General features: G+C 37.9%; 1 protein-coding gene across 1 annotated transcript in view; it reads right to left on the bottom strand.

The window, feature by feature from the left end:
• Kek5 (leucine-rich repeat, immunoglobulin-like domain-containing kekkon 5 protein) overlaps positions 1–19,642 on the bottom strand; it is a 211,029-nt gene that overhangs the window by 100,256 nt on the left and 91,131 nt on the right. Inside the window, exon 3 of the mRNA XM_083035532.1 lies at positions 12,471–12,530. The gene's annotated coding sequence lies outside the window, so the exon portion shown is untranslated. The remainder of the gene's footprint in view (positions 1–12,470; positions 12,531–19,642) is intronic.

The raw sequence follows: 19,642 nt of genomic DNA, 5'->3' as shown, positions 1-19,642 counted from the left end.
CACACGTAGACCAAGTTTGTAACCGGTAAGTGGATTAGCCCGTCCGCTAATTTAAGTTCATACATGTTTCAGAAATACGCGAGAAATTTCGCGCCTTCATCTAGGCTTGATAAGAGCATTGTTATAGTTTCACGATAAAATTGATGTGTTATTAAAATTAACCACGTGATTTTTTAAAATTTTTTATAAATAAAAAAAATAAAATTTAGCACATAAGAAAAAAGGAAAAACAAACAGAAAATGCGTACAGGAAATGTGTAGAATATATCTTGATATTTACAAAAAATTTATAAATAAAAAGTAATTAACGAAATTGCATACTTCTGCAGAATATATGTCAATAACTTGCAATGAGAACGTATAATCAATACCTATTATTTTAAGGTTTAAAAACACATGTTTAGATCGTTCTATGATTTGGAGAAAAGAAAATGTTTTCTCATTTATAATGTGACTTGAAAATTGTTCGGAATCAATAGTTTGCACATTTGCTAAAAAAAATGTGTTTGCAGATATAATTTTTAAAAAAATGCGCATTTTTAAAAAAATTTTATTCTCTATATTTTATTTTACTTTCAGAGTTATATCATAAGTCATAAAATTAAAGGTGAAACGTGAAGACTCTATAAGCATTCTTCGTAAGAATTTCACGATCCATCTCGATAAAACGGCCAAAGACATTAATGCGATGCCGTCATTCGTTCTCGTGCGCTGAAAACTTAAGGGATCCTCGAGATCGTGAATAAACCAACTGTACTGGCGTACTATCGATCTATCGCGGTTGCTCTCTTCGGAAATAGAGACAGTTTACGGGATTTTAATATGAAATTGAGTATATACGTATCGGAAACTTTGCAGTATTGTAATCAAATAATTCGCGCATTGTTACGTTGAAATAATATAGACACTAGATTTCTCGAATATTTATTATATCCGACGATGACCCAACTTTGTTTTCGAGCGAACTAGCTCTATTAATGTCTGTGTCGCGAAAATTCCTCACCATTTCGTACCTGTCGTGATAAAACAATTTCGGATAACTGACGTCGGAAACAGAGGGGCTAAAGTTCGGTTTCGTCATTGTTTCGTCACCGTCTGCGAAAGTTGATGTTCTTTAATAAGCTGCAACGTGAAAACTATGCGACACACGGCGACACAGTGATAAATTACCATGTTCGCAGGTACGTCGTTCATTATCGAAATTTTGCACGCATGCTTGCTTATTAGACTCTGCAGACTCTGCGATACGCTTATTAATTGTATCAACACGTTTTAGAGACGACGAGGGAGATGACGAGACGCAACCGTCGAAGTGGTGCGTAAATGCAGAATGTTTCATATGAATTGTCGTGACATAGCATTATATATATAATGCCGTATCAGTGTTATTAGAACAAGTATCTGCAGAGCAAGCGAGCAAGTATGTAGATGAGAGAAACATCTGAGAGCGCGAAGCGCATATGTAGTGCATATCGCGTCTTCTTTACATTATGAGCCACCTATACATATTATACATATTCCAATTGAATTCAATTCAATTGCACCCCATCTCCGTATTTTATATTCATATTACAGTGACACGGATGTATGCAATTAAAATTTAGCTTAATTGGGATGCTCTCCAATATGAAGATTTGCGTTTGAATTTCGCAAATATTATTCCTAATGTATCTCGTCGTCGTATGCAGTGCAGCGCGGTTGATACATTAAATCTTAAGATGCTTATGATATATAATCAGTAACATTACGTCAAAGGAGTTATTTTCCGAAACGGCTCATTTATCGTACGATGCTTCAAATACCCAGGAGGAATTTGTAGTATGCAAATTATCCAAGCCAGGAAGGAGGAGCAGACGGTTACTCTCGATATTCAGATGGAAGAAGAATCTTTAGTGAACAATTCTCTCTATTCTCTCTATTTTAGAATAAATTTAGATTTATCTAATCACGATTATCCGCAATAATCAAGTATATAGAAAAATATATAAAAAGCTATTATTAAAAATTATATAAAATAGATTTTTCTTGTAATAAATAAAAAATCACGATCAATCTCTATATCTCTACTTCCTTTATCCTCTCCCTCTTCTCTCTTTCTGTTGCATTTTTCTTAAAATAGTTAAAATTTATAAGAATGTCACTTATAATGAAAGTAATTAAGTGTTGAAATGAAATACCAAATCTGTCATAATCAATGGTCATACATACATATGCGAATCGATTTTAGTAACTTAATAACTTATAGTAGAACCGTTAATATGATGATCGTTGACGATCAACTGGCTCACCGCCAAATTAGCGTCACGATTATCTGCAATGAGCGCCACTCGATCGAGCGTCAAAGGATCGTAAACGTATTCAATCTCGAATCAATCGGGCGTTATGGCATCGACCTGAATTCTATTGCTTAATTGCTGATGTTCTAGATTCCAATAAAACCCATCGAGAATCTATACGTCCTTTATCTCGAGAATCTATACGCTCTTTATCAGATGGATGATCGATAATCACATAAAAATTAAAATCGATTGATGGCATATATATAGTGCTATAATAATTCGTGATTCTTATTATTTTTCTTCTTGATATGGTACAAATGCTGAATGTTAAATCAGACAAACAATGCAAATATTAATATTTTTTATTTAAATGTAAAAATAATTTTTTAATTCTAACGAGAGAGAAGTACTGCAGCAAATAATAATCTTTCAAAATATGATACATTTTAGACAGTTTTTAATTTGATATATCTTTTAATCTATCACTTATATTGCATAAAATCAACTCGACCTGTATTAGTGCAGTAGCATCAAGCTAGTTACTCGTTAACAAAAAAAAGTATTAATTTTCTCAAAAAAAAAAATTATTTTATCAGTTTCCGATTTAAATGCCTTACTTTGGTGATAAATTTTATTAGAAGCCATTTTTCTATTTTAGGTAAATAATTATTTAGAATTAGTGTGCACAGTTGAAAAATTTGTGTTAAATTTAACAAATATCACCTGTCCCAAACGGTCCACAGAAATTTTTGTATTAATTTAACATAATACGGATATGTTAAATGGTGACACGAATATTGTGTTAATATTTTAACATAAAATAAATGCAAACTTCAAATAAACTTAAAATAAATTTTGTGTAAAATTAACATAGTTTTAATGTAAAAATTAACTAAAAAAATTGTTAATTTTACATTTTATCACCCCCACTTATATTATAAAGTAAAATTAACATTTTTTTTCTGTAAATTTTAACAGATAAATCTTGTCACTAATAATACGGAACATATTTATTGTGTAAAATTAAAAATAGATATACATTGTGTTATTTTTACACTTTTTTTTAGTTGTTTTAATAATTTAACATTTGAGTCCAATTAACATAACAGCAATATGTTAAATTAACACATGAATGTGTTAAATATTTAACACAAAAATTTTAACGGGGACCGTTTTTAACAAGAAAACACAAATTTTCCAACTGTGTGTGCATACATATATGTATATATAAAGGTTTTATGTGTTTTATGTATAAAAAATGTATATATAAACATTACTATATAATATTATCATAAAAATACATGGCATATTTGTATATCCAGATTCTGTTTGCAATGATCTCATATCGTCGAGAAGCGCTGAGCAAACTCGTGCCCTCGAGATAATCGACTTCAACCTCGCGAAACCGGATACTCAAACACGAAGAAGTCGCGTATCACGATGACACGCTACGAAATCGATATTGATGAGCGGTCGACGATGCTTAAACGTGTATAGCAACGAAATCGAAATTACATTGTGCAAAGCAACACATGCGTTCCAATATAGCATATGCCAGTATTTGGTTTCGGACTATTAGAGTTTACGAGCTCAGCTTTTTCTAGAACGTTCAGAATTTAATGAGGAAATTCCTAGAGCGACGTATACGACTGCGGATGTGAAAAGCATTCAGCCCTTGTTCGTCTCACGACTAGAGAGAAAGATCACATTGACAACTGATTTTTTAACCAAATAGAACTACATGTTTTAAATAGGTTGCTGCTTGTCGAATAATAAACTTATCATGTGTCGAATTTTTCCAATTAATTTAAAAATTTTTCATATCTTGATAGAAAAAAAAAAATTTTACGAATTAATGAATTAATGAGTTTTTTTAACGAGTTTTTCATGTTAAAGTAAAAATATACCTCAAATTCTCTCGTACAGTATATCCAAAGGCGTGTTTAAACATTAATTTGGCAAATATTGTTAATGCTTCTCGATAATTAAGTTTAAATATCGATTTCTGATGCTTGGATAAAAGGAACGGAGTATAATGCTCTGCGGCATATTTTATGTAAAACAGTATTTTATAATGTACGAAAAACTTCTACTCAGTGGAGCTGATTTATGCAAGCGATCGAATACGACTCTTCAATCTAAAATATCTCGAGTGCTGCTGGCGGGTTATTCAAAATAAATAGCCTCTTAGCCATTACTATAGTATGACTACTTAGAAATTACGCAGATGGAAGGAGAGACGTTTCTCGGCATCGGAAAAATTCAAGAGAATTAAATTTATATAAAATATGAATGGAAATTCCGCAGTTCGACGCAATCAAACTCGATATATTGCCATTCGCAAGACATAATCTTATAATCTCATGAGAAGTATAGTGTTCATATACTTTCAATAAGGAATATGCTCATTTTAAAATTACATCTTTAGAATCTATAAAACACATTTTTAAAATATATCTTAATCACGTTTCTCGAACTGCATTATATATTAAAAATTATAGTTATAATTTAATCCGTAAAAATTTTCTCCCTAAATACACACACACACAAATTATATCTTCCAGACTTCTTTTTTTTTCCTAGATTCATTTCTTATTTAGATCTTGATATTGATTTATGATTTTCCTTTTTATCTCTTTACTCGGTCATGCCGAGTTTTATCTTCTTGATCTGTAAATATTTAATCGTGGTAGGAGAAGCAAGAGAATGCTCTTCTACCCATATATACAATATATCGATCGCTTCTCTCTGTCTTTGTTATTTCTACCATTCGATTGAATCAGATTCAATGTCGTCTGTTTCCGATGAAACCGTTCTCGAGCTTGCTTACCTAGCACATAAATCCCCGATAGGATTTAATCTACATGTAAACTAATCGATAGGCTAATCTGCGAGAACCCACGCATGAGGTTCTTAAGAACAGTCAACCATGAAGGATCGTTGGATCTATAAACAGCGGTTGTAAGGAACACAATTATAGAGAACATAAGCAGGAATACCTCATTAGCGAACAAATCCACAAAACCGTCCTATGAAGCTTACTTAATCCTGATAATATTATGCGGTAAGACTCTTTAGAGGATTATATACTTTGGAGATGTGTGCATGGAACATCATTCTCCTATTTCCAAGTTTGAAAGTTTCATGTCGAATGCATGAATAATTCCCGACTGAATTACTGACCGGATAATTCCCGGCACGAAAATTTTTCTTTTAAAACAGAATAAAATATTTCGACGTGACACGATTATATACTTTCCTAGAGTCGATTCTCGATTTTGTGGTGGATGAAAGCGCGCTGGAATATGCATTTCGATTCGGCAATTTTGTCGAAATAATCGGATCGACGACAATACCGTCACCGAAAAGACAGCCGGCGGTGACAATAGCGAAGGAATTTGGAAAGTCAGATGTCAAAGCGAATTGATCCAAAATTTTCTTGCGGAAAATATTATATATCGCAATCCTGTGATATAACGGCGAGACATTGGCGCGGAAACAAAAAACAAAAAACAAAAAAAAAGAAAGGCTGACGTTGAAGAAATATCGGTTGGAAACTAGAGAACCTTTGGTGTTGCGATGAACAGCGTTATCCGAGCGGTATCGAAATCCACCCAGTTATCGCTTTCCACGACCGTCATCTCATTCCCGCTTCTATCCGTCACTCGTATAAAGCATCTTTTCGCGAGCTGAGAAAACGATCAGGTCGATAAACTGCCTCGAGTCTCTACTGGCTCGACGATCTCATTTCCACGAATCACTGGGAATAACGTGATTGAACGGAGAGGAGCACATCGCTCGTGAATAACGAAGGGCGCCGTCAATCTTTAACGAGGATAGCCGGATCCTCCGCCGACGAACCGAACATCGCACGCAATAATGCAGCCTCATTGTTGTGCCCGGATTAGATGGCCAGCGAGCCGAAGGCCACCCAGGAGCGAGTTCGGCAAATGGCTTTACACGAGATCGAAGTCGGTCCCGGCTCTCTGCCTTTAGCCAGAGAGACAGGACTCGCTGCGTGAGTTCGACCGTATGCGAGCGGATACTCTGACAATTGCCCTGCAGAAGCGCTCTTCTGCGGCAATCCGGCTTCTCGGAATAATTTCATATCGGACATCGAATATCCGAGTATTATATGCCGTATTGACCAAGTACTACTTGCGGCGCGTTATATTTCTGAACGCAACGGCGCTCGTATATCTTCCTGAACGTAAACGCTACGAACGTGAAGCTGGAGTCCGGCCATTTCATCTCCGTCTACGTGACGTGTCATGAAATAATCGTCAAGTCTCGTGTGTTCTTCACATCAACGGAAGGAAATTGATGAGAGGAAATTCGTCGCATTTACCTACGCGAATATATCCCAACTACTCTAATACGTGACTGTAAGATCAACATTGATGTCAGTTAAATGAATGCGCGAAATCAACCAACCGCCAATTTTAATCCACTTTGATATCGTATATCTCGATTAGAGAGAAAGAGCACCAGATGCTTTTACATATATGCCGGTTTAAATACATTCCCAGTTATGTAACGAACTTTACATTAGAGATTGCGCTAATTATTATACAGCTCTAAACATATGCTGCAACAAAACTTATTACTTACATAACAATCGCTTGTTATAAAAAGGCATAGATTGTATCCCCCCACGTTCACATGACTATCCGAATAATAATTTGGCATCGCGATGAAAATAAAATGCGCACAATTATATTCGCGAACTGACTTATTATCAGCACGAAACGTTATTCGAGCGTTATTGCATTCAGTCCCTCGCTCCGATTCGCTTAAGATATAACATTTAATTGCGACACAACTTCTCGAGAACGTGATCACACTGAATTCGTGGCAGTAAGTACCGAACTTTAACTCTATATATATGAAATCAGTTAAATAATAAACTAATAGAGCAATGTTAAAACATATATATAAACACACACACACATATATACACAGCAAACGCGCGGCGCGGAATTTATTTCCACGCAATTCGAAGCTCTAGCACGCGGCACAAGAGCTTTGTATATTGTCCGTTCTCCTCGGATTCTGAAAACCGTTCACCTCTTCGTGGACGCGAATATACGCCTTATTTGTCACGAGATATTCGACGTCGCCGTAAAAGACTGAAATCCGAATCGCGAATATATTCGCGTCAATGCAGGCGAGCGAGCGAGCGAGCGAGAGAATCTCTCGAAAGAATCGCATTGGGAGATGGAGAAGTGGTTATGCATAGCGAACGAAGAATCGACTGCATTTTCACGGTATACATATATATATATATATGTATATAGCGCGAGCGCGTGGCGGCACCCCCGAATACGTAATATTTTCTCGCCCCTTTTGACTTACTCCTCGTGAATACACGTCATGCTGGAGAAGAATCGAAAAGTCAGAAACATTGAGGAAATTTTGTGCATTCGGAAATAAAACGGGAAATATTCTCTCTCTCTCTCTCTCTCTCTCTCTAGGAATGCAATCGAAATGTAAATACAAAATTGCCGAAATACAAACATTGGGGGCGGCGCGAGCGAATTCTGCCCTTCTTTTAATTCTATATATCGAAGCTAATTGTGGTTAACCGATTAGACAACTATCATGGGACGATGTCGCTGTATGTGTGTGTGTGCTAATGATAATTGCGTTTCGCTCGTGCCGAAATGGTTGGTGCAAAGTGCTCCGTAGCGTTAGCGCGTAGTGTGAGTTTGTCATGCGTGTCACGCGCGCCCGCTTAACAGTTTCCACTGTTTGCGGAAGTCAATGGTAAAGTGTCGCTCTCGCGAATGTAAAGTTTCCGGAGAAAAGCTCTTTCTCACCTGACACACGCGACACCACCACTCTTTCTCGTCGCGCGATCGGGAAATACGTCGAATTGGAATCGAATGTGCCCGGTGGTTCTCTCTAGGTCGTTCTTTTCTCGAGATAATGTCGTAAATTTCTTGCGAATCAGGCGGCAAAAAGTGGCCAAATTGCCGCGCCGTATAACAAGTCGCAAGTCCGTCAAACTGGATTTTGCACGTCCGAGAGAGGCAGAGAGTTTCACGGCTTTATTATCACCGCACTGACAAACGTTCGTTTTCTTCCGGCGTACGACGTAGAAACGACGCGCCGCCCAATGAGAGCGATTCGCTCTCCTCGGGGCCTCGAGAGCGCGAGAGCATAAACGGGAGTAAACTGCCGCTGAATTAGGTTGACGAACTTCACGGAGCGCTTCGAGAGCGCGACGGCGATGTCGGCGTTCGAGTACACCCGGCACTGCGTCTGTTAACGAGCTTAAATTATGTCGTTACAGCTTCGGAGAGAGTCGCTCGATGTTACGTTGAACGTCGAATGATGGGCTGTATATGCCGGGCATGGCCTGTTTCTAGCGCGAGAGCGAAAACGTTTTTCGCACAACACGTTTTTACGTTTCGAACGCAATTAGCGTCGCTTTTCTCGTCAATACATAAATCTTAGATCATATCTGACAACGGATCGCTCGGACAATGGATAACGCGGATGAATTGTATTGACATTTGTAAAAGAGGAAATCTCGAAATTGACGATTCTTTTTTTCATCTGTTTCTGAGGGAAGCAAGCATACGTGTCAATACTATTTTTTTCTCGCGAATATAAATTCTGCTTTATGTAAAACGTATTTCTGGTTTAATCACTTTTGCACTAAATTCTCTTCTTGACACGTGATGCATAGCTTATTAGAGACGCTGAGCGTCAAAACGGTCTAACCCATGTTTTTTAATAAATCGAATTAACCACACTTCAAAGTTCCTGTGTGCATCTAACAATGGAATTCGGTCTAACCCACTTATTTTAAACCTTTGTCCTAAATTACAAAGTTAAACGAAAATAAATAGTGTATAAACATGGTGGCATAAGTGCATTAATTATTCAAACTTTAATATCTCATAATTATAAAAAGCTCTTTTGGCCTCATTTAATTTTTCGCTGATACTATTTATAAAACTTGTTTTCCTGTCTTATGTGTATATGTTTTTCTATCTTATATGTATGTGTCTCCATCAAATTACATCATATATTTTTGTCGTCGGGAAAACTAGGCTCGTCGCTTTTAAATTTCTCCGCGATATTTATGTGACGAGAAAGAATAGATCGCACGTTGCTTCGCTATGATATTTAGCCCTTATCGCCAAAAAGAATAGATCGAACGCTTCCCTCGTGCTCGTTCATTCGCTCGTGTCTCGAATATCATCGACGATCTCACGTATCGTCTAAAAAATCGTGCCTCGGTCGCTCATTTGTCCCGGTTTGACGTTTTCGCTGATGGTTTCGTTATACTTTTCGCTTAGAACCACCCCCTCACGTGCGAACGAATCGTAAGCTATCCAGCAATGAACAGCGACGAGAACTACCAACGGTATCCCAGAGGGTTAGCTCGCGTATATAAATCCGGAGATTGCGATGAACCCGTGTGCAAGCGAAAATGAAGAAGCCGCGCGGGAGCCAGACTTTGACGTTTGATCCTGGCAGTCGGTCGGTATCTCGTGAATTTTCTCGACAGTTCATATGTAGTGGCGCAATTACAGCACGCAAGAATATTGCGCATGACTGACGATGCCGGAAATATACGCGGAAATTAGTACACTTTATGATATGTCACCGATACCGATACGAATAATGATTGATAGAATGTTGTGTGTATCCGAGTACTATGATAAAATGCTAAAAATATATATACCTACACACGAATAAAAATACCGGAAGTCAATCTTGGAGAGTGCTGTCACAATTATATTTTTAAAAAACGAGCGTACACGCTGAAGAGCTTAAGCGTTAACCGACCCAAATTTTGATTTATGATCGCCAACACTATTATATGATGCATATAAGATATACTTTATGTGCATGCGAAATTTTTCGCCATAAAATTTCTCGTCGACGCTCTATTCCCCGAGCTATACACACAGCCACGCGTATATATACACACACTTTCGCATGCTCACCGACATCTAGGATAAGCAGAAAAATGCCACAACCGAGATCAAAGTCAATAAATTCGAGCAACAAACAGAATGTAATCTTCTAAAAGCTACGTTCGCGTCCTCGAAATAAATATCTGGCGCGCCGGATCCGCCCCGAGATCCAGCAGCGAGGGTTCAAGTATATCGTTTCGCCTTCCGCGCGTTTCCGGTGGACCGTATCCCTTGCATCTTTCAACGTTCATTTAAACTTCCACTTCGCTCATCGTTATCGCGCTCGAGAAACCTTCCTCTTCTCCTCGCGCAGTTTTTTTTTGTGCATTCTTACGTTGACAAAGCGATAGGGGCAAAAAAATAAGGAGGGAAAGAATCGCCCGAAAGAGGATGAGAGAGAGGGAACGAGAGCGTTCGGAACGTGGTATTTTATCGTAGCGGTTAGACGCGCCCTGCAGGCGTCTACCGTTAAGAAGACGAAAACGACGACGTCGGCGATGAAACGTGCCGTCGACCCCTGGTATGTCCCGCGTGTGCTCGAAGCTACATGAAAATCCCATAGTCGTACCGCTGGCTGGGAGCACTTGTCGCGCGACAGACGGAGAGAGACTCGGCAAGAGAACCCGGAGAATTATTACAACGGTAAAACGGGGGGGTAGGTCATGCTGTTGCCGCAGCAATACACGGCGACGCAATTTGCACTTGTTGCCGTCAACACAGACTGTGCATTAAGCTTTATTAAACTGGTGCGACGAGTGTTTAATTTAAAATTACTTCTGAGGGATAGCAGGGGATGGGGAGGAGCGGTAAGAATGTCGGCGGCGTTATTCAAAATTAGATCACGTATTCGAGAAATAAAGAGAACCTATCTCGCGCTCGTGTCAAGTAGCTTTTCAACACGTAGGGATATCGATCGCGCGGCCGGGATCATCTCGCGTTCTCGTGCCTCCGGCGGTTTGATTAATTGATAGAATCGATCCAGTGCGGTCCACCGAGTTTATGCGGTGAGTGTAAAGCTCATTTCGAACACATTGTCAAGCTGTAACTTGACTTGAGCCGGAATGGAAAAGCATTAAGTATGTATGACACTTGAGCGAACGTAAAATCAGGGTAAAATTTAGCTACGCGAAATAAATTTACGCAAGGGATCGTGCCCGACGTATGAAAAATATACTGCGAGTCAAACTGTGAATTGTTTTTTCGCTCTACGTACTCTAATAAATATTGTTAATTAAAAGCGCCAGGGGATGACGTGAAATATAAGCTTGTTCGGTACTTTTTTACGATGATGTCACGAGACAGTAGAAAACACAGTAGACTTCCCTGCGGAAAGCGAATGGTGCACGTATGGAACATCAAGCGAGGAATGTTGCGCTAGACACGTTCGAATGATGCACGTACAATGGGGTACAGTTGTGGTACATGTTGAGCTGTCAGTAACAAAGTAGACCAACTGAGAGTAAACAGACGCGAGCTGTAGATTGCAAAACTATATATACACACCCACACTTTGAAATGCCATCGTGCGATTAGAGCGGCGTTGATTTAAGCGACGTTTTGAATTTGAGCATTTAACTTTATAAACTGGCAAAAGGATAACGAGAAACAACTTGGGATAACTTGACAGATTGTCGTTTACGCATTTGCCAAGAGCATCCAATCCATAATATACTCAGCGCGAACTATACGCTATCGATCTTATAAATATTCTCTCGCTATCGTCTTCAAGAACTTTTCCCTGCGTTTTCGAGATGAAGCTCTAAGTTCGTGAATCGCGGTGGAGAAAAGTGAAAAGAGGTAGCGAGTCTGTAAAATCCGATCGCTGCCGTGGAGAAAGCCAATATCCTAACCAAGATCGATACCAACTAAATAAATATTGTTCGGTACTCGAATTGACGGCACATCTCTAGTTTGTCGCCGAAAGCCAATATTTATTTCACTGGACCGAGGAGCGAGAGAGAGCTTGCGCAAAAGACATATTACATCTCTTTGCAAAAAAAAAGTTTGTTAAATAAATATGTAGCCATCAATATCAAGCCGCGCAAGTATCGGTTCGCTCAGAAACATTTTCGATTAAAGTATCTTTAGTACCAAATGGTTCGATATGGAAGCTTCGCAATTTCCATCGCATAAATAAATCGAAGTTTGTTGCAACGTCTATATATAATATATACGGAGAGGTTTTCAACTCGTTCTTTCGAGTACGATAAAAAAGAATACGACTTTACAATGGTTTAAAATATAATATGTATCTTACTTTTTGCGTCCGTGCTTGGAAGTGGACAGAAGACTTCCGGAAAAGCTCGCAGCAATATCTCTGAAAGCAAAAAAAAATATATTTTATATATATATATATATATATATATATATGTGTGTGTGTGTGTATGTATATTGATCACTAGCGGATCCGGAGGGTTAAACCCTCCCCCCCCCCCTTGGAAATTAAAAGAAACAGTTTTGCTGAATTTGTTTAAAAAATATAAGTAAAGAAAAACAAACATTAAAGAGTTATCGACGTCGTTGATCCTAGAATAAATAAATCTAATCATGAAACCAAAAATATTAAATAAAATAATTTTGCAACCCCCCGCCCCTTCCCCCCATTATCAGGATCCGCTAGTGATATTGATTATATATGTATATGTATGTAGAGATACATGTAATCCCATGTGTGTAAATATGTGCGTATTTGGTTATCAAAGATTATGTATTTAAATGTATACTTATGTATTAGAAATTTATACAGAGATACGATGACGTGTATCGATTCATGCGCTATAATGCACATCAGATACTCTTTACATGGATTAACGTACAGGATGCGTAGCGTGTTCATTATAAGCGAATCTATGAACATTACCTCCGCGCTGGTAGCGCATTAATGCGAGATAATACTGATTTATGTGGAGCCTTACGGTCGAGTTTAGGTCCGTTGTGTCACATGTACTTCCATACAATGTGAATTTCGGTCAGGATATCGATCAAACGTATGCACCAGCGGTTCTATCGCGATTTTATGTCATGTTCCATTATCTTGTGATGCTTGAAATGCAGATAATGTGACGAATGTTATGTGATGAATGTCATTTCTTTTTATTTCAACAGTTCTTTGGAAAATTATAAAACTTTTCATTTTTTTCATACCTTATTTTTGTCTCTTGTACAAATTAAGATGATGAAGTTAAAGAGAGAAAAACAACTACCCTTACGATTAGTTGAATAACATTTTATATTAACGTTAATTTTACATTAAGATTACACGATCATCGAGGATTGGATCTTAGGTTGAACAGTCTTAAGACTCTCCGTCATGGAATTTGCCGCGTCCGTGACGTATTCGCAAGGACGGAAAATTGATACGAAGGTTCGCAGAAAAGGAACGCGCAGTAGCAAAGATGGAGATTGGCAGTTCGCCAAGGCGCAACTCCATAGAGGAGAAAAGAGCCGTGAATCATTGATGACTTTGATAGTTCTGATGCACCGTATCGCCTCTCCATTCCTCACACAATGCAAGATGCATCGTTGGTTTCGCGAGTTAGCGAAGTATACATCACGGATGCATCACGGGGCAAGAGAAAACGGAAATCGGGAACGGAATCCCGTAATTTGATTATCGTATATAGTAAAGTATGCGCCGCGGCGCATAAAGCGCCGTTTCGGATCATGCCGTCGAAATAAATCGCGGCGAACTCATAACGGAAACAAATTCGACCAAACCCGACGTTACGCGCCGTGTTATTGCCGTGTGCTCGCATCCGGTCGAAATCGAGCGAGCAGCACCGTGGACAATATTCGAAAAGCGCACTTCATCCGTGCCAATTTTCGTGCTCGTTAATCGCGAGTTACGTCCCTCATCCGATTATGATTCGATACCCGTCGTTGCAATTCCCGTTGCCGTGTCGACTGTAATATCGTGGGGCACATATCAAAAATTTGCTGTAGCGTATTCAGCGTTGTGACATGTCTGAACCAACCTCTCGCTTCTCTAGTTTGTTCAACTTTGCGAAATCTTGTATCAAGTTGTTCGAAAAGAAAAAAAAAAAAAAGAAAGAGAGAAAAGAGAAAGTATAGAAATAATAAAAAGCATGAAAGAGAGGACAATCGGTTGTATAAGTGTGCCAGATAATATGCATTCTGTATTGATGTATGAGAGTGGGAGAGAGAAAGAGCGGGAAATAATGCAAAGTGTGCAACTGGCAAACGAGAGATACGGTGCGAGTTAGCTGTCAGCGCAGCTGTGACTAGTTCCATCGTCGAGCAAATCGGTCCTCCCTGCTTCTATAATAACAAGAGACGAAGGAACAGTGGAGCAGGGTCCAATGTGATGCGACGTCCTCGGAAATTAAACGTAACGATTCATGCAGTAAAAGCGAGAGCACCGTACCATTATATGCTGAAATTAATTCACGTCGAAGACCAGTACGTAACATTGAGAGAAAATTGGAAAAGGAACTAAAACTATAAATCATAGTATATATAGAGTGACCTCTTGCGATAGCAAACACCGATGTAATTAAACGAACCTCGTTTTTCTTAGAATAGAATCAGTTTCATTCTGATTAGGAATTGAGATGTTTTAGTTGATTTTATTGTTTGAAATTTGAAAACATTCTATCTTCATGGTTATTTAAAACCATTATTGCAGTTAGTTTTTAGAAACACATAAAAATTTTATATACACGCTATGAAAACTTTAATGTGACATTTTCGATATTGTACAATTTCCAATTTTATTCTTTGTTGTGTATGTATACGTGAGTGTATCGATTTAAGCACACACATATATAATAAAGATTTCATTTCTCATAATTAATAATATCGAAGAAAAAATCTCAATTTTAATTAAATTTCTCTTTATAATGGAAGCTAACTAAAAAATTATTACGAAAATCCATATGCTCTCTCTATATAGCTAACAGATATACATATATGTGCAAAGAGATGTATAGAAAATATTATGTATTATTATGTATTAATTTGAAGAAGATGAACTGTGTCGTTTGAATTTTATTTTATCGAAAAATACGGAAAATTAATTCGCAATATTAACGGAGAAGCACAATGTGCATTATAGTCGTAGGAAATAATTTATGACGTACTTTATCCCCCGACTCGCTATTGAAAGCATTCGTCGCCATTGCGGTAATCGTTAAAGGAACTTCGCCAGTCGCGAGAATCGACTATTAAGAAAACTCGATATTCAAATCGATAGCCACGCCATGGCCGTAAACTACCGTCAGTCTCATAAATTCGGGGAAATGCAAATTGCGTGGAAACATTAAGGCATCCGTGTGACAAGTAATAGCGAGCGCGGCATTCGTTATCATCGTAAAGTATTCTTCTGCCCGAACAAGTTTTTGCATTATCGTTACAAATGTGTGATCCGAAAGTCACGTTTGCCACGTGTATTTACTTTCGCAAACTCCATCATGGCTCCATATGCACGGACACATATTGCCGGAAGCTGCCATGCGGAGAACTTTTTTCGCGCGACACCGGCAAGAAGAGTTTAATTTCCGTTTTTAACATTTTTATCTCAGAGTAGGAAATATAAATGTACAGCTAACGAAGTGCGAACAACAGGGTATTATAACTGCACGGATGTAATCAAGGAGTTCTCTTTTCTCTCTCTCTCTCTCGTCATTTCAAAGAATTTTCAATTTAAGAGGAATTCTATTTTATCGTAGCGTAGTAATTAGGACAGAGATTATTACAACTGTGGCGTGTACAATAATGCGACGTCTCGGCCCTCCGACAGCAAATTACGAAACTCCGAACTCTGGAAGTAAACTCTGGTCGGTCCGATACGCGGAAGATCCCGGGCACGAGGACCGAGTTTACTTTGGCGTTCCAAAGTACCACAACTCTCGCAATCCGCCTACGAAATAGCATATTATAATAACTTATCGTTAATTTCGGCCCGCTTCTCCCCGCCTAACTTTCATAACGGAAAAGCGCTCGTTGTAGTGAGGTAACAGTAAGTAGCTGGATCGATTTTCCGTATCGATACAAGACAGACGCGTTACATTAAGTTGATACTAAGAAAATTAACGTAACTTCTTTATAGCTTCTTGTGTATTACATGTATATATTTTAATAACGGCGAAATATTTTGCTCTCGTTAAAAACTACGACGTTTTGCCGAAATGTGTGCTCTTCTTGATTTATCCTCTAAATCAAACGCAGATTCGAGAGATGATTCTACAAATTGCCTTCATCTAATTCTCTGTGCTAGTATATTGCTGATGAACTTAACAAAATTATCAGACGCGCTGTTTTGTAGAGCGGAAATTTAGTATAATAAATCACATAAACGCGCAACTCTCTCGGCGCAACAATTATTCAATGTGTCGTGATGCGGCAACGAGTATAACGATATACACGTACTTATCGTAAGTCGTATTATTTCGAAGCCCTAAGATAAAATCCCCCTAGGGGATAAAAGAACCAGAATAATCCGACCTTTCCTTCTTCTCCTTACATGTACGTTCTATCGGAGATGCATTACTCACGGCACATTAATCCCGAGGAACCGAAGCCGGGCCTCTTTTTGCGCCAAAGTTTTATGACGAGTAAATCACGCTACGCCTAGAAATTGCACCCACTCTTGTCGCATCTAAACGTAAATCGTTGTCGCATTTTGGCGAGACATATTGCCCAACTTGCTGGATCCATCGATAACTGTAACTCTCGCATGTAGCAGAATTACATGCAACTCGATGCGTTGTTTAACGCAGGGCGCTGATGTTTACGATATCGTAAATCGACGTATAGGTTACATGTGCTAGCGCTAGTGCATTAATCGCTTCAAACGAACGCTTTCTGAATCGATGACTCTTCAAGTCTGATACAATTTCTAATTTAAATAATTTATAATTCGTGCTTTTCATCTTTCCTCGATAAATTAAATTACATATAGCAATATTTGTAAGCAATCTATTAATTAGCGCAATAATGAATCGATATGAGTTAAGGAAATTTTCATCTAATTGAAAATTCGATATTATCGTCGAATTTAATAGTAAACTGAGAGTATAACAATCATATACCGGGAAATTGAATAATTTATCAGCAATCCAATACATTACACAGCCAGATTTCGTGGAAACAAATAATAAAATTAAATAAAAATAGAATAAAAAATTTTAATCGATTAAAAAATCATTACCGTTTCGATGTTTTTGGGACTTTATGGGATTTTTATTTAAAAGAGAGATTTTTTTATAATAATAAAATATATGGAATATTCAAAGAATCTCAATGTAATAAAAATAGAGAAGATATTCAGAGTGTATAAAACAAAACAACATATGCGTGCACAGTAAGAAAATTCTTGAGATGATTGCATTTTACAGGGATTCAAAGGATTCTGCTGACAAAGGGATAAAGCGCATCTGTAATGCTATCTGCAATATCAGACGCGACAACGTATTCATCGTTCAATATACTTTATGTCGTTTTTCATGCACTAAGTATAATACATAATCGCAAATCTATCACATAGGTAGGAATTTCAAACCAGTCTCTACGTAAATGCCAAATTTCTGTCGAACTTAGTTCATCTAGGGAGAAGGATTTTGTGCCGATCGACAACAAATAGTAGCCTATTTCAGATGCGGAACCTCGTTTAATGATTTCGCGCTATAGTTTCGTAACCACATTGTCCAATCATCGAATAGCTTCGAATTGGCCGATAATAGGTAGGCTTGTGGAGCGGCATGTAAATGTAGTGCAAAAGCATTCGATAATTCGATATCCAAAAAACTTGAAAAAAGTTGAAATTCTTGTGTGTGTGTGCATTCTCCCAGATTTTGATTAATATTTTTGAACATCAAATGTAATAAAAAAAAAATTTAATAATATACGCTATGTGACTCAGCAATGCTTTAATAATAAAAAATTCATTTATAAGAAAAATGTTATATTAATCTGATAAAATAATATTATATATGTATATATAGTATATAATATTAATATATCAAATAACAATTTTAAAATAAAAGCCACATACAAGAGAAATTAAAAATATATATATTAACGTATATGTATGTATAAATCACGATAAAAAAATCGAAAATAAAGATGCAAAAAACATTTTAAAATATGACTTTTAGAAAATTTATGTAAAGAGAACTATAATTTAGCGAGGCCATGCGAACCGGATATAAATTCTTAAGAGAATCAGCTCGATTAAGAATAAATTCTGACACGGCAGATCGTCGTCCCGCCGCCGTCTCTGCGCTCCATAAACATAGGATCGCTCGATTTTAAATGAAGCACTCAGCCGGGATTTCCTCGATCGCGGTAATGGTCCTCCGCTTTACTCTTCTTCCACCGAATTTAACGCAAACCCCATTGTCCCTTCGGCAGCATCGTAAAATGCTAATTTGTGGCAACCGGCGCTTGAATGGATGGGACAGACATGGGGAAAAGAGGAAGACGAAAAGTGGGCGAACAAGTGACAATCGTTAGAATCGCAATCGAGGAAATTCTCGAAAAGGCTATCGATCCTCTCGTTTTCCATGCCCGTGCGTGTATGTACATACGTACCTACATATGTATCCGTGTATGTACAAATCACGTGTTCGTGCGAACACACATGCGAGGTTGCTCTCGTGCGACCGCCATCATCGCTGGTCGAGACTGCACTACGTTCGAAACAACATTGCGGATTGACATTAGATATCAGTGAGGTCGGTCACGCACGAACAAGGTGTCTACCTATAGTATCACCAGCGGCGAGTAAATTTTAATTCAGCCACGGACCTCTCATTTTGTCTCGCAGTTTGTGTTGCGTGCGCACCCGGGGTTTCTAAATGTGCTTATTTTCGGAGAAATAGTCAGCTATATCATAAAGGAAATGAGCTCGTGTGCACACTCAAATAAACTCAGATATCTCTATCTGAGCATGGTCGTAATCACGAAACAATATAATGTGATAAATGATAAATGATAAAAGTTATGTACTTATTGATGTCGCGCATCGAATTCATATTGCTTACTACATTTAAAAAAATCCTGTTTCCGTGATGGAATAAAATCCATTTAAAGCCGAATGAAAAATTAACTTTTAGAAAAAAATGTTATATAAAATAATTTATCGATAGTTTATCTTCCTACTTCTAGTATAAAATAATTATTCCCAAACACGTTAAGAAAGCTATTATTAATAGGTATATAATATTGATGAAAGTATAGTTCTACTAACTCTCCATACGATACCGCGACTAATTGCATTTACACGACGTCCAATATAGCGACGACGACACCTATCATTTTTATCTAATTACCGAGTTATTAACTTACCGCGTTCCCTTGAGAGAGGAAAGCTTGCACGAGGTCGAGCGAGAGTCAGCGACGAAAAACGCAACACGACCAACGAGCGGCACTACAATGATTTTCCAGTACTCTGCGTTGATACCACTGCTT

The sequence above is a fragment of the Prenolepis imparis genome, unplaced genomic scaffold (genome assembly GCF_030444845.1).
Source record: "Prenolepis imparis isolate NDT839.2.m4 unplaced genomic scaffold, iyPreImpa1.0 SCAF_4, whole genome shotgun sequence".
NCBI lineage: Eukaryota > Metazoa > Arthropoda > Insecta > Hymenoptera > Formicidae > Prenolepis > Prenolepis imparis.
The sequence above is the reverse complement of the archived record's forward strand: the minus strand, read 5'-3'. Positions and strand labels throughout refer to the sequence as shown.